Source organism: Grus americana, chromosome 2 (assembly GCF_028858705.1).
Source record: "Grus americana isolate bGruAme1 chromosome 2, bGruAme1.mat, whole genome shotgun sequence".
NCBI lineage: Eukaryota > Metazoa > Chordata > Aves > Gruiformes > Gruidae > Grus > Grus americana.
This window is the reverse complement of record NC_072853.1, coordinates 99,205,774-99,222,713: the sequence shown is the minus strand read 5'-3', so window position 1 is coordinate 99,222,713 and position 16,940 is coordinate 99,205,774. Positions and strand designations below refer to the sequence as shown.

The window sequence follows — 16,940 nt, the reverse complement described above, 5'->3', positions numbered from 1 at the left end:
GCAGAGTGAAGCAATAAAAAGGAGGAGGCATCAAATATGCAGCAGGATTGTGTTATTGTTTGTTACAAGTTACTATTTTACAGTCAATGGATAGATACTTTTTTTTTTTTTTGGACACCTGCATAGAATTATGTCCACAGCTGCTCTTTACTGATCATACTGTGTGAAATTGTTTCTCTTCCTTGAACAACGGGCAAACAAAAGGTGACAGGGATGAACTTGTTTGTACAGAAATTTACAGCACGGTATGTAGGCAATTTCCACACATGTATCTGTGATGTCAATTTACACCCCTGGTCTATCTGGCAAATATAAATATATAGGTGCATATATTTGCATAATTTAAAATATTACAGCTTTCTTGAGAGGGTAGCACATATAAATGTGTGTGTGGACTAGAACTACAGAAAACTAGTTACAGGGTAACTACTGTTACCCTCTCAAGTGACCTACAGAATTTCAAATACAGACACACACTACATGAGCTATCTATATACATGACAGTGAGTCAAGCATCATATTAATGTTATTAAAACTGAAAACAAATTACAAGACTTGCACTACCGACATTTCTTTTTATGAATAATTTTACTTTACTGAAACATAAAAATAGGCAGACAATTTTTAACAGGGAACGAAGTTTAGAAGGCTGTTAAACTTATTCACAGCTGTATCTGAATACCAAAACTGCATTAAAAAGAAGCCCAGAAAGTTTCTTTCTACGTGTTATTGTGACATGCCTCCCTCCTCCCTGTCCCAAAGTCAATGAGAATTCATATTTTAATATGACTATGTCAACATGCATTACTGAAGCCTTATATTTACATTGATGAACACACTGAAAATTATCCTCAGTCCCCAAAAACCACACTTCAGCATGAAGCAGATGTTTTGGCCATGTTATAATAAATTTATAAAAAAGAAGCTTCATCATGCAAACGTTGCCAGATCCATAAGCACAGCACACTACTGTGGGACAAGCTATCTTGGGAGATACGCCAGGGGAAGGTAGGGAGACACCGTTGCACTCAATGTTTCTCCATTCGAGGCTTATAAAATGCTTTAACTGGCCTGTCAGATGGCATAGACAGGCAAAGCAGACATTTAAGAGGGTTTCATTTATTCTTAAGAGACAGATTACATAGGATTTACTGGAAACTTAGTTCATTTGGGATTTTTGTGGGACCCATCAATATGCAATATTATTACTTTGTTTTTACATCACCTGCACACCATTAATTTTCATCTCTGCCTCATTCTTTCTAAGTCTTGTAAGAGCTGTTTCTCTATTTTCCCATCCAAGAAAGCATCCTTCTTTGGGCCCCTGAAGTATGTACATGCTTAAGTTCCACTGAAAGTAGATGTATGCTTAAGTGTGATCCTACTGACTTAAGAAGATACTTCATATTCTAGGATATGATTTGCAAAATACAACATGTAAAATAGAGATGTGATGCTTGAGAAAGCAGTTTGGTGAGCTTCCAGGGACTTACCTGCCAGCTGCCAAGCTGGCTCACAGCTCTGGGCTCGATCTATTCATCCATCCATCACCAAAGTGTCTCAATGACTGATAACAAAAACAGATGATTCATCGTTGGTATGTTCTCTGTTCTCTCTTTGTCCTGTCAAAGATATGGTATTTAACAATTAAGGCTAAGAGAAACTTATCGTATAAAGAGGGTAGTTTTTCTCTTACTGGATAGATACTTGTTCCTAATTTTTAAAAGACAGAGAGGGTCAGAAATGAAATTTTTCGTTGTTAGCCGATCTTTAAATGAGCAGGTACCCACGCCTATCTTCTCAAGTATAAAATACCACCTAATGGCCAACAAAGAATAACACAAGCTATACAGTCAGAAGGTGCTCTCCCTTTTGGTCTGTTTAGATAGATTCTACTAGTAAGATCATATTTCACTTCCATTTACTTAACAAGCATTATTCAAGGTGTTGACCTTGAACTGAATAGCACAAACATCAAGGACTTAGAGACCCATGGGAAGGATAAACAACTTCAGGTCTGCTATGGAGCAAACAGAAAAGAGAAATACATTAGAACATTGAAAAATGCAGAGAGTGCTTCCACCTAACAACAAGTTTGCTCAAGTGATACAAAAAGTCAGGAATTAACAAAAGAAAATAGCATTTCTCTTTAATGTTAAAGTACTTTCTAGTTGCATTGTTACTGTATCAGATTGCTATAGAGAAAGGTATGACTATTGCCATAAGCTGGGTACCTAACTCACACTGTAAATGAAGCATGTAGATTAAAAATTCACAGACATTTCTCCACCAATGCCTGCCAGAAGGGATCATCGAATAGGCATGTTTTAAAGGGTGTAGGGGGCCTGAGGACTAAGCTAATAGTGTTTTCACAAGTGGACTTGAAGGAAATATAAAATAACTTCTGATAAATTGTATGGATTGCACAAAAATTTGGCAGAACAGTAAATAAAGAGGACAGGATTATTTGGCAAATCAGGCTCATTCAAACAAAATGCACCTGAATACAACCGGAGTCTGGAATTATCAAACCAGTCCTTGAGAATGGGGAACTACCTAATGGAAAACAAATAATCTGAAAAAAATATAGAATCATAGAATAGCATAGTTTGGGTTGGAAAGGACCTTTAAAGGTCATCTAGTCCAAGCCCCCTGCAATGAGCAGGAACATACAGAAGTCAGAAGACAAATCACTGAGTGTGAGATCTTAGCAACATGGATATAGCAACGTGGGATGGGTAAGGAGGGAAACAGCTGGTTTTTACCTCTAGATACTATTACCATTTATGCTTTGGTGAGAGTCAAACTAAGATATTTTGCACAGTTCTGATGTTCACATCCTATAAAGGATATTGAATGATTGGACAGTTTCTCACAGAAACAGTGAGATCAGTCACATAAAAAATATTCAGGAGTTGAATAAAACTCCTTCAAGTGAAGGCTTTAAAGTGCTCAATCTGTTTAGCTTATCAGAGAATGAGAGGCAACTTGATTACAGGAATAAAGCATCAGGTACAAAAGCACTCTTTGATTTACTGGACACAGTAAAATGTTTGTAATATACTGAAAGCAAAGCCAAGTACCAGAGTGTTACAAAACATGAGCTTTCCATTGAATATATGTATTACAATACAGTTTTAGTCATACAATCACCCATCATTTTCTTCCACAGGAAGCTTCATTGAGTGTGTGGGATAGCTGGTGGTTATTTAGTGAATGCTTTGTTTTATTCTCATTGTTTAATTCGTGGCCCCACAACTCACTCATTGTACACCATTTAAACCTAGCACCAAACACAGCACTGTTTCTTTCTTCAGCTTTCATTTGGCTGTTACTTTAACAGCATCTGAGTGTAATTCAGTGAACTGAAAAAGATACAGGAAGATAAAAGCCCTCATTACACACGCATGTTATACAACACTCCACCTGGACAAAGGGTGATTCAAACACTACCCAAAATTTCTGCTTAAGGTGTTAATAAAATTCTAGTTAAATAAGCTAAATATTTTCAACAGTGGTAGAAGCACTGGTAAGCCTTTTCAAGCTTTTTTTGAGGGTTACTTTTAGGAATTGTTCGAAGAGCGAAAGGCCAGTATCATCTTGAGGTTTGGGTTGGTTTGTTTCCACCATGGAATACTACTGTGGAGATACTCCAGGTCCCCCATCATGTATTAGAAGGCAAACTGCTTCTGCACGTTCTTGGTAAACACCTGCAGGGTAGCTCCTCAGGGGTCAAGCCATACATTCACATAAAGCTATTCCACAGTAGAAGCTTCAAGGTCAGATGCTTTTTCATGCAGACTCTGATCAGGTCACTACTTGTGAGTCACCAAGGGGGGAATGTTTCCTTTCTGTTCACAGGAGCGCATCTCCTGCCTGAGATTTACAGACTGGCTATCCATCAATCATTGAAATGGGAGTTTTCTTTCTTTGCCATGAACTGCCTGCCAAGATGAGTTCCCCTGCCTGGAACACCACCTGCCCTGAAACTGTTATGGAAAGGTTTAGGTTCCCTAACCAACACCTTTTGTCACAGACATTGTTGATGAAGCCTTGAAAGCTTACAAAAGGGCGCCTAAAAGAAGCCTTCAGCCCCTAACTGGGCCATCCACTGGGACAAACTGGAGCACACAATCTAATACCTACAGATTTTCCTGTCCTAGTTCCAGTCCCGTTGCAGCCTGACTCCTCATACCAGTCCCAGATAGCTCTCTCCCACCATGCCCCTTGACCCTAGGGCTACATGTCCACCACGGGCTCCACATCAAACCCCACCTTGTTCCTCACTGCAGTCCCATACACCTTCAGGTTTTTTTCAGGTTTCCCTACAGCTGATCTCAAGACCAGAGTGTCACACCTCTTTCTTTCTACCAGGCTGCCATTTCTCCTAAAAACTTGGGCAATTCCTAATTGGAAAGCTGAGAGATAAGACAGTCCATCCCCATCCCTCCCTCAATTTCTGAACATTGCAGCACCAGCAGTAGTAGTCTTTATAGACGCTACTTTCAAAACACAATGCATAACACTCGTGATCTTGAGGCTTTCTGAGAATCACGGCTTTGTTACACTTTGGCTAAATTTCCTGGAATAGCAAGAGACATCAGGCAAACCCTTAATGAATTTCAAGTCTCTGCTTAACACCTTGAAGATGCTGGAGCATCTCAGGTTTTCACACTACCTGAACCAAACTTAAACTGCTGCTGTGTAATTTAAGCTTTTACTGAATGTTTGCGTAGATGTTGTCTGGAGAGTTAATAAAGACTTCTGTCTGGAGAGTGAACAAAGACTTCCATCCATTTGGAAATTTACCAAAGTTAAGCCCTCACAAGAACATCCCCTCATTTCAAAATAATGGAGCTGTAAGCCAACATCAGATCTGAAAAATTTGATTCATCTGTCTATAGTGAAAAAGATAAAATGCCCAAAATGCTGTGCTGCATCATCTCTGCAGGAAAACCAAGCTGAATGAAAACACAGAGGATTGAGTTTAAAGACTTGTAGAGCTGTAGTAGGTTAAAAGCTGCACATCTTGGGCTTCTTTATGTGTCTTTGCAAATGAATTTGAAACCTAAGGTACGTTTTCAGGAGGCCTGAGCTCTTTGCAGCTTACTAGAGCACTCTCAGGCTTGCAAATACTTTCTTTATACTAGAAAGTCACAATTATCATATGTTAAAATACTCTAAGGTACTCATCTGCCCACACCATATTACTGTCAGAACAGTAGTTTATATTGGATAGGAAGCACTTCAGCACACAACGCGTGCAAAGGCCACAGGAGAATTTCCACAGGTTTGCTCTCCGAGGATCCCTAATACTCCTTAGCAACCTTGCTGGCAGGACTGAAATCACAACCTCTAGACAGCAGGTGGTGAGTGTCCCTGTGTACTTGAAATAGCTGCTGGCTACAGCACACATACATCTCCAGAAAAACATTTAATAGAGTCATCAAACCTAGGATATAGACAAACACGTTAAACTCAGCCTGATTAAAGCAAGAGCAATACTGGCGAGCAGACTCCTGCAGTGGCCTTCTATCACCGTACAGAGTGCATGGCTTCAGAGGATGCTTTCACGACAACTTGAGAACAGGCTTCCTATAAACCTAGTCTGGACTGAGGAGCATCAGACAGGTGTAAAATGACAGTCTGAGACACTGTGATCTAAGTGCTAGAACTGTTTAGACCATTAGAAGCCCTGATCCATGTCAGGCTATATTAAGGGACATATTATCTATAGTGAGCTATCTCGTTCTTTCCTGGTACTGCCTCAACTACTACATTGTTTTTTCCTCTGATAAACTTCATCAAATGAAGTTTGCAATTTTTCCACATGGAACAATTTCAGGACTGAAATGTCATATGGCAGCATAACCATAAATATTTTGCCTATCCCTTTAGTTTTTTAGAGCAAGATTGTATTGAGTTCTGATGTTTTCTCATCCTCTGCCAGGCAACTAAGGGAATAGAAGTCCCCAGGTCTTTATCATACACAGCTGACCTCTTATTTCCTGCTAGATGCATTCAATTTCAGATAGCCCAGAGTATGGTCTTGAAATGCTATTTTCCATCATGCTAAACTTATCCGAGGTCTCAATTTTTACACATTTAATAAACTCAAGAGTTTGCTTTTCAGTGTTGCATGAAAACCCGAGGTCGTTCTGAAGGTTATAACTTTTTCAACAAAACAACTGTTGTGACGCTTCTGAAAGAAGCAAAGGAGAAACACTCATAAACACTGCGCAAAACACTGAAATCAACACAACCAAGAAATTCCACTTTTTTTTTAACAAACTAGATCTGAATTCCACTGTATCTATTGCTATGATAGTTCTCATTTAAATTTGATATTGAGAAATGTTTAACCTTGATTAACCCTCACTTAAAACAATTTCAGTTATACATCTCTTGCAAGAGAAGCCTGTGTCCATTTTATACACTACTTGTATTCAGGATTGCTGAAGAGAGCTGTAGCTTCTCTTTCCAATCTATAAAATATTTTCACATCATTTACTCAAATGGTATTGGTAGCTCCACTCTTTATATACCTCTCAAACTTCTTCCAGTCAATACTTAGCCTTTGGGTTCTGATATCCTGATATTAACTTATGTATAGTGTTTTGTGTTTTAAATCCCAAATAATCTGATATTTAGATTACATATTAGTTAAAATTTCAATTCTTGTCCACCCACTCAATGAGTATGATAGCCACACTCTCTTCATCTCACATACTATTTATCTTTTTTTTTTCTTGTTCACATCCAGGAAGATTCCCATCTAGAGCATCCTGCTGGCTGCATGCATGTCACAGTACATTTTTGCCTTGGCCCATCGACTAGTTTATTTCTTAAATCACTCAGAAATGAACCATAATGGCTGCTCCTTAGGACCTCATCATGCAAGGTCAGCCCTTCCGCTATCATTGGGAAGTTGCTCTGAATTTTAAACTTCTGCTGAAACACATGGTTATTCATACAGCCACTACAAACATTGCTCAGGCAACTGTCCAGCTAATGACCTTCCCATCCACCCTCTGACATTAGTATCTCAAGAGCTAAGGGTGGCTAATTCTTGACTAGCCTTGGTTGCCCGAGATAAACAAACGTTTATCATCTCTACCATCTTACCTTAGCTCTGCCTTCTAATGAGCTAGGCTGACTCTGAAAGCTACAGACATGTAAAACCTTTTGGTACGCTTACTCCTAAAAACAAGCAGTGACTACTCTTCAATATCAATCCTTTAGATCTTTTTGCTTAATAAGTAGCGCATTTTAAAGCTATCATCCTATTCAGCCTTACTTTATAAAGCTGAACAAATTAAACTTTGTAACCCCAAAATTTCCAGGGGGGCAAAGCATATTTTTATAACAACAACAACAGTAACAAATTTTTATTATCAAGGGTAATCTTAACTGAGGAGGGGAAGCGCTGTCCCCGGCGGAGAGGGAAAGCCAAGCCCACCGGTTGCAGCCCGGGGCGCTGAGCCCGCCCGTATCGTTCCCCCGCCAGGCGGGTGAGGTGAGCTGACCTGACCTGCCGGGCCCACCTCGGCGGGCGGCGGTTCTCTGGGAGCTGAACCGACTCTGTGCCCCCGGCCCTACCGAGGCTAAGTCGAAAAGGAGCCGCCTCGGGCGTACCTGCGGCACCGCTCCCCGCTTTCCATCAGTTGCCACAGACGCGGACGGAGGGACGGACGCATTTCCCTCTCCCCCTCAGCCGCCCGCCGCCGCCCCTCAAGCGACGCCCGCCGTCCCTCAACCGCCCCGGGCCGCGCCTCAGGCGACGCCGCCGCCGCCTGGCCCGCGGGGGAGCCTCTCCTGCAGCCGTCACCCCAGGTCCCCGAGCCCCGCCGGCTGGCTGGAGGCGCCGCGGCCGCATGTCGATCACCCAGCTGCGGCAGGGGCAGGCGGCGGCCGCCGGGGAGCCCCCCGTTCCGTACCTGTCTGGGGCGCCGCAGGCGGGCGGGGTGTCTTCGGGAGAGGGAGCCTCGTCCCCCCTCAGCCCCGGCGCGGCAGTGGGCAGCCGGCTTTGTTACTACTCGGAAGAGCCGCGGATCAGCGCCGTCGCTATAGAAACTGGCTGCGCCTCGAAGCGACACCGGCGAGTGGCGGGAGGGAGGCGGGAGCCGGGAGCCGGGAGCCGGTGTGGGGTGAGGAGGGAGCCGTTCATTCAGGAATATCCTGGCCTCTTCCTCCTCCTCCTCCGCCTGCAGCCAGCCCCGGCACCGCCCAGCCCGGCCCAGGGGTGGGAAGGCGCCTCGCCGCCTTCACCTCAACCTGCTTCCCCAGGTCGGGAAGGGGTCCCTCCGCCCAGGACAACCCCCACCCCATCGCCGCCGCCTCCTCAGGGAGACTTCCTCCCCAAACACACGCAGGGATGCACTCACGCTCACGCCCCAGCTGGCCCGCTCCGAGAGCAGACCCCAGGGCCGCGGGGTCTCGGGGAGCACCCACACCACGAAATGGCAGGGGCTGGCCTGGACTCCCGCTCCTGCCCTCCCGCATTCACAGCCCATTTGGTTCCGGAGCATTGCCACAAAAATCCCCACAAACCCAGGACCAAACTTTTTTAGCAACAGTATTTCATTTTGTCAAAATGATTTAGCTCCATGTTCTCTGGTGAAGAGCTGCTTTCGTGTGGGAACTTGCTGCTGGGACTGCTCTGGACAGCAGCTTGTGGTTGCCGAAGCAAGATCCAGGGTGCGGTGGGCGGTTTGCTGCTGCACGTTTCATTGGAAGCAGCAGGCCGTGAGGGACGAGGAGGAGCGCGGCCCATAGTCCTGGGTGCTGTGCAGGCAGGAAATAGGAAGGGAAACGCAGGTGGCTGGAAGGAAGAGGAGGGAAAGGCTGAGATGGGTCAGGGTAAAGCAGCCAGGTGGGTGGGAGATACCATTGTGTCCTGACGCTTATGAGTTTCAGGGTCTCCCTTGCATTATCCTGAGTCTGGGGAATGGCCTGTTTTCCTACAGCAACGGCCTACAGCAGGCACGGATGCCCATCTTCATGTCCTTTCTACCTCTCCACTTGGCACGACTGACAAAAGCTGAGGCAGTCCCTCCTTTCTTCCTTTCCTCCTGGTCCACTGAAGGCTCAGTGGTATCAGTTTGTTGAATCTATTCTCTTCTAATTTCTCTCCCTGAAATATTCTTATTCTTTCTCTCAGTAGTAGTAAAGTTGACAAAACATCCCTCAAAGTGCAAGATGGATCTCTCCTTTTTTCTTTCCCTGGTTTATATTGATTGAATTGGCCTTCCATGTTTGCCAAGCAGAAGAAACCCAACATGCAAGGTGCAATTCAGAGGATGCATTATCCATCTCAGCTACTGCCACTGCTAAGCTACTGGGGATGACTATTAAGTATCAGCACTGCAAGTCACTGTGAGCTGGCGAATCTGTGCCAAGAGCTGCTGGCACACTGCAGAACATGCTCTTTAGGAAGAGTTTGCCAAAGGCAAGAAAGACCCCCCACAGGAGCTCTTCACAAAACAACGTGGCTTACAGCAGAACTGCTGGCAGACCATAACAGAGCCAAATGACAATGACAGCACAAATGAGGGAGACAGAAGGTTGGGTATGAAAGACAGGGGGTCACCACGTATTTATCTATCTGATTTGCATGCTAAATACTAATTCTGGAGTTAAAAAATGAGAAATCTAGCCAGAGCATAGCAGAGCTATATTAATTTTTTTGTTTTACCTTATAGTGAATTTGCTTGCTCTGAGGTGGAAAGAGGAACGCTAGAGAAGTGAAAGATCTGCCACATGCTGGATCTTATAGCATAAGAGAAATTCTGCTCGTTTTTCCTATATATAAAAGAATGCTTTTATCTTTTTAATCAAATGGAGTAAAAATATTCATAATAAATATAGTTCTTTAAAAAACCCTGAAAGCTGGAAAGCAATTCATATTCTAAAACCTTTTGGAAGAGTAAGGATGCTTTTTAACTTAAGATGTTGTCGTGGTTTAGGCCCAGCCGGTAGCTGGGTGCCACGCGGCCGCTCACTCACCCCTCCCCCAGCGGGATGGAAGAGGAGAAGTCTAACAAAAGGCTTGGGTCGAGATAAGGACAGGGGGAGATCACTCGCTAATTACCGTCAGGAGCAAAACAGACTGAATGTAGAGAGGAGATTCATCTAATTTATTACTAGGCAAAACAGAGTAGAGCAATGAGAAAATACAATCAAGTCTTAAAACACCTCCCCCCACCCCTCCCATCTTCTCGGGCTCAACTTCACTCCCGGCTTCAACCTCCTCCCCCCTCAGCGGCACAAGGGGGCAGGGAATGGGGGTTGCGGTCAGTTCAGCACACATTGTCTCTGCCACTTCTTTGTCCTCAGGGGGAGGACTCCTCTCAACATTCCCCTGCTCCAACATGGAGTCTCTCCCACGGGCTACAGTCCTTCACAAACCGCTCCAGCGTAGTCTCTCCCACAGGGTGCAGACCTTCAGGAGCAGACTGCTCCAGCGTGGGGTCTCTCCCACAGGGTGCAGACCTTCAGGAGCAAACTGCTCCAGCGTTGGGTCCCTCCCACAGGGTCACACGTCCTGCCAGCAAACCTGCCCTGGCGTGGGCTCCCCTCTTCACGGGTCTACCGGTCCGGCCCGGACTTGCTCCAGCGTGGGCTTCCCACGGGCCACAGCCTCCTTCAGGTGCCTCCACCTGCTCCAGCGTGGGGTCCTCCACGGGCTGCAGGTGGAATCTCTACACCCCCTCATCCTTCCTCCATGGGCTGCAGGGGACAGCCTGCCTCACCATGGTTTTCACCACGGGCTGCAGGGGGATCTCTGCTCCGGCGCCTGGAGCACCTCCTCCCCCTCCTTCCTCACTGACCTTAGTGTCTGCAGAGTTTCTTACATCTTCTCACTCCTCTCTCTGGTTGCAAAAAGCTTACTTTAACTCCTTTGTTTTCCTTCTTAAATATGTTATCACAGAGGCGCTGATTGGCTTGGCCTTGGCCAGGGGCGGATCCATCTTGGAGCCGGCTGGCATTGGCTCCATCAGACACAGGGGAAGCTTCTAGCAGCTTCTCACAGAAGCCACCCCTGTAGCCCCTCCCGCTACCAAAACCTTGCCACACAAAACCCAACACAGATGTATTTAGAAAAGAGAGAGTTTAGTGACACAAATGTTGCTAAAAGGAATGGTCATTGTTTTGACAGCAAGAAGCACAATGCTGAATGCTGATGCTATGATGCCTATTCATTTTTCTTACAAAAGAATTTCATAGCACTTTCTTCTAGGTGGAAGCCCAGGAAGGGTTAGAAAAATGATAGCAAAGATTTACTTACTATCTGGTCTTCACTGATACAAAGCACTTGAGTACTGATATTATTTCGTGTGCTCCTCAGGCTTTTAATCTTCCATGCAGTTTTACACACAGACTTCTAAACATGTTTCCCTCTCTAGGCTGAAGGTAAAGAATAGCATTTCCAGAAGGTGCAGTTGAGACAATTGAGTGATATCTTAGAAGAGTTGCAGGCAGGCACAGTCAGATGTGTCTTAGTATTGTGCAGATATCTGTGTCTTCTAGATTACTGTGGTGGGTTGACCCTGGCTGGAGGCCAGGTGCCCACCAGAGCTGCTCTCTCACTCCCCTCATTCACTAGGCAGGGGAGAAAAGGCATAACGAAATGCTTGTAGGTCGAGATAAGGACAGGGAGAGATCACTCACTAATTATCGTCACGAGCAAAACAGACTGAACTTAGAGAGGGAATTCATCTAATTTATTACTAGGCAAAACAGAGTAGAGGAGTGAGAAAATAAAACAAACTCTTAAAACACTTCCCCCCACCCCTCCCATCTTCCCGGGCTCGACTTCATTCCCAGCTTCAACCTTCCCCCCCTCAGCGGCACAGGGGGACGGGGAATAGGGGTTACGGTCAGTTCAGCACACGGTGTTTCTGCCGCTTCTTCCTCCTCAGGGGGAGGACTCCTCTCATCGTTCCCCTGCTCCAGCATGGAGTCCCTCTCACAGGGTGCAGACCTTCAGGAGCAAACTGCTCCAGCGTGGGTCCCCCACGGGGTCACAAGTCCTGCCAGCAAACCTGCCCTGGCGTGGGCTCCCCTCTTCACGGGTCCACAGGTCCGGCCTGGAACTTGCTCCAGCGTGGGCTTCCCACGGGCCACAGCCTCCTTCAGGTGCCTCCACCTGCTCCGGCGTGGGGTCCTCCATGGGCTGCAGGTGGAATCTCTACACCCCCTCATCCTTCCTCCATGGGCTGCAGGGGGACAGCCTGCTTCACCATGGCCTTCACCACGGGCTGCAGGGGGATCTCTGCTCCGGCGCCGGGAGCACCTCCTCCCCCTCCTTCTGCCCTGACCTTGGTGTCTGCAGAGTTTCTTACATCTTCTCACTCCTCTCGCCGGCTGCAAAAGCTCTCCCCTCTAAGTGTTTTTCTACTTCTTAAATATGTTATCACAGAGGCGCTGATTGGCTTGGCCTTGGCCAGCGGCGGGCCCGTCTTAGAGCCGGCTGGCATTGGCTCTATCAGACACAGGGGGAGCTTCTAGCAGCTTCTCACAGAAACCACCCCTGTAGCCCCCCCGCTACCAAAACCTTGCCACGCAAACCCAACACAATTACTTTTCCTATTGAGGTTACGATCATATTTTACTGACAGAGATGAGCCATTTTTGTATATGCATCACCTGTATCTTTAGGACAGAGCCTTAGCCAGTTCACCATTCTAGTGCTTGTAAAGCGTTTTGTTTTGTTTGTTTGTTTGTTTAAAAAAAAACCCCAAAACCCAACAACTCTGCTTGAAATGCTTGAAATGTATTTAATTTTAACTAGCTTAATGTCATTTGGATCCTAACTTTTGTAATAGCATTTACAAAGTAGGGGACTAACTGCAAACATGCCAATTTGATGCTTGGGCTGTTTGCAGTCGTGGTATCTCTATAGTTATAGTGAGAGGAATGAAACATAAAAGATATTAAAATCTTGCATTGCAGTAACAAATCAGCATTGTGTTTCGTAATATTTTAACACTACGCTATCCTGCCTCTGTGTTTTGACATTTTGTCCCTATTTCCCCCAGTTTGGGTTAAGGACAATATTTTTAAAATCTACAACTGGAATGCCTTCTGGCAATATTTTTTAGGGAAACATATATTTCCTTGGGGGAGGGTGACCAAAAAAAAAACCCCAAAAAACCATTAAAAAAAATGTGTGCTGATATGACCATTGCCAGCTTCTGACTCAGCAGTGACATGTGCGTCTTTCTCAGCATGGAGGATTTTTTCCAGTAACGCAGTGTACTGAAAGAGTTCATCGTGGAACATTGAACAAGTGTTAACATTCACGTGGAGCAGGAGAACAGCTTTTGATGGTGTCCCCTCTCTTTTGCCATTTGTCCTTGCTCCAAACACCATTCATCCCACCAAACACTTACTCCATTGGACGATTTGTTCCCTGTAAGCAGAGCAAAGTATCCTTAGTACAGCACTGAAACATCAAATGAAGAATGTTTCAACTGAAGGAAAGACACACATTCTTAGCACGCCATATTGAAACAAAAGAGGGGGGTAAACTGTGATAAAATCGAAGTAATAATATTTAATACTAATATTAATTATAATTTCTATTATTATTATTAGGATTATGGTGTGGCCTAGAGGCTCCACCAGTGCTGGGCCCTGTATTCCCACAGAACAAAAATGTAGGTAATTTCTGCCCTGAGGAGTTTACCTTAGAATTAAATGCTTTTCCTGAGGGCCTGTAATGCCATTTGTTACAGAGTTGGGTAGTGGTGAGTGCAATGGGGCCTAATTTAATTGCAGCCCGTTAGGTATGTGTAATATAAATTTTAAATAACGTAATAATTGTAATAGTAATTCTGTCAGGAGGCAGTCCAAAACCATTTTTCTGTGTCTACAGGCTAGCAGTCCTTTTGAAAATTGGAGCCTTCAGAACCTGGAAAATGAGCTGAAATGGTAATTGAAGGAAGCAATAAAACATGAATATGCTAAAACAGGGGATGAACTCCTAGGTTCTGGCTTTGGAAAAGGAAAATATGCTTTCTTCAGGGCCATCTTTCAATTGTATTTCCCCAGACTTATCCTCCCCCTCCCCCCTCCCCGGGCAGAAATGTGTATTTTAAACCTTTACTTGAGATTCCTGGATGTCCTGCAGAGACCAAGGTACAGCAGTTCCAAAGGGACCGGAGTGCCAGACGGACAGGGCGCTGCCCACCCAGCTCTGCTGCTCCTCTGAGCTGCCTCTCGGAGGCGCCTCTGGCTGGGCAGAGCCACCGCAGCACCGGCAGCAGCAGTGGCTGCAAGTGGTTGTAAGGGGCGAGGGATACAAAAAGGTTGTTGAGGGGGGGGAGGGCTTGAGAGAGAGCACTGTATTTACCAGATCCATGGTATCTCGGGTACACACTTGGATTCCCAGCCTTTCTAGTTCTATACCTTTTTTTTTTACCATGTTGGGGAGATACTGGCATAAGGAAAATCAAGTATGTGTAAATATATTCAGACTTGCAGCTGATCATTTAACAAAATAATTATCAGAGGTTTATAAAGGCTCCTATCCAAACTTGTAGTGGGAGACAAAGTACTGTTGAGCATTCAAAACTGTCAGAAAGCAAATATTACTACTATCCTTCACCATGTAGTGCTGTGCTGAGATACCACGGCTACTCAAAACAAGGCAGTGAAGCAGCCTGCTGAGAAACAGGCAATATATGAGTTGAAGTGCGGTGCTATACCAATATAGACGTGCTTGATTGTGTTTGTACTCCCCATGCAGGGCAGCGTAGATATATCCCAAGTGTATACACTTACAGGCCTCCTGTGACAACATGGCATCTCAAGGAAACACATGAGTTAAAAGGGCAGGTTAAAAATATTGATCTGGAAAGGAGTAAAACGATGTGGCAACATACGGAACGCATACCATTATTTAATATTGCTTACTGTAGAAGAGCCTCAGAGGCAGTGAAACCTAGCCTAAGTAGCTGAATAAATGCCACAGTGGTCAAAGGGATTAATGCTAGGAAAACTCGTGATGGTGTATTTTGTGTTATTCACACAACCTACTGGGATCTTAGCTGAGTGCAACTGCTTAGAAAAAAAGATCCTGGCATTACTGTGGAAAGCTCAGTGGACAGCAGTGTTGAACAAAATGCTGGTGTGAAAGAAAAAATCAGAGTGGAAATACTGTAATTCCCACAGATCAGTTATTTGCTACATCTTGAATACTTTGTTCAGTTCTAGGAACTCAACTGCAAAATAGATAGAGCAGATACAGAGAGCATCTGGAGACAGGCAATGAAAATGATTAGAGGCTGAGAGAAAATTTTGTATCTGGAGAAATGGAAAAGATTAGACCTGTTTAGGGATGACATGAAGAAAGGATACGATAGAGCTTTACAAAAAGTAATGAATGGCAGAAGGAAGATAAATCCTGCATTTCTAGTCACCTTTTTTTTCGTAATTTAAGAACAAGAGTTCATCCAGTGGAATTAAAAAGATACAGATTTGAAAGTGATGAAAGGGAACATTAGTTATTAGAGTGAAAGCATTCACTCTTGCATGAGATAAAATTTAAAGAAAGGATTAGGTTGTATAAAGAGTGTAAAGGTATTAAACCCGTTATATTACAATGCATAAGCCTGTCATTAAGAGGTAGAATGAACGAGAGGAAAAGGAGCATTAACAGAAACCCCTCTTTGGGCAAATTATTGAATTTCTTGAAACTTCTTCTGAAGCACCTACTGCTGGTGATTGGGGGGAGAAGATATGACAACAGATGATATTGATTCTCATCTGATATGCAGATTCACTTTCTCATCCAGGAGGGACTAATGCCCCCCCCCCAACAGACACTCATTTGTGCCTGAGTGAACGTCCCCTCCAATTGCACAGCACTGGGTGTTTCTCTTTCCACAGATCACCAAGGACTACATTGTTGGGAAACTGCAAACCCTTCTTTTTAAACTTATTTTCAAATCTGGCCTTTAGAGACTCAGGTATCTAAAGACACATCCCTGTGACAGGTGTAGTCCTGTATTTGCATGGTCCATGCTCTAACTGCTGCCAAGCGCCTGCTGATTCCTGTCTGAAAGCTTCTCAACTACGGTACCATGCTGGAGCTAGTAACCCGCTATGTGTTTCATAGTTAACCCAGCTTAAGGTAGGTTGAACATGTTATTGCTTCTTCACATAGACAGAAACTTACTAGGTGAAACCCAACAGAAGCTAAGTACTTTGGCGGCAGGCTATTTCTATTCTTTTGATATGTCACAATCCCCAGTCAATGAGTCACTTCTGAAATTTTCACCTCAAGCCTTCCAGTCATTAGTCATACAAAACTCCAAAATCTTGAAGGAGATGTTAGGATTTTTTTTTTTAAATTATTATTACTATTACTTTTGGCCATAATAAATTAGATTAACCCATTTTATGTATACATTTTTCACGTAGTGGGTGTTCGGTATAACAACATACTAAATGTGTCTGGCAAAAAATGTAGGGACTTCATACGTCTTGGGAAAGATAATAATGTGACAAGACCACACATATCCCAAGATGTTCAGCCAACAGAAAACTACTTATACCTCACACAGCCATTACTTATGTATAAACTTGAATCATGCTTAAATTTGATGGTGAATTATGATGCCAGTACTGCAGAGCACTACTACATCTATTACCATCTTACTCTCTTATAAGCCACATCATCCAAACAAGCCCTCAGGCTGAAGCTATCTGTTCAGTACACAGGAATCACCATTTTTCCATGCTAGTTGTGTGTTAAACCAGCCCGAGATTGTTGAAGTAGATTGACCAACCTGTCCTACAGTCAGATTCAAAATGTGCCCATCTTTCCTCGCCTCACATAAAAAAAACCCAATTACTGGCTCACAGCTGGAGTCTGTGCAGTAATTTGGTACCAGCGATGGCTGTTTCCCTTTGCATTTCCCATCCACATCACG

The 16,940-nt window shown here is 44.3% G+C and overlaps 1 protein-coding gene across 7 annotated transcripts in view; it reads right to left on the bottom strand.

Annotated features, from left to right (window-relative positions):
* The window catches only part of RNF182 (ring finger protein 182), a 38,037-nt gene extending 29,881 nt beyond the window's left edge, over window positions 1-8,156 (bottom strand). For all 7 annotated transcript variants that reach the window (XR_008576048.1, XM_054818034.1, XM_054818032.1 and 4 more), the window contains exons 1-2: window positions 7,938-8,156; window positions 1,494-1,622 (exon numbers count right to left, since the gene is read on the bottom strand). The gene's annotated coding sequence lies outside the window, so the exon portion shown is untranslated. The remainder of the gene's footprint in view (window positions 1-1,493; window positions 1,623-7,937) is intronic.
* Between the last annotated feature and the right edge of the window lie 8,784 nt (window positions 8,157-16,940).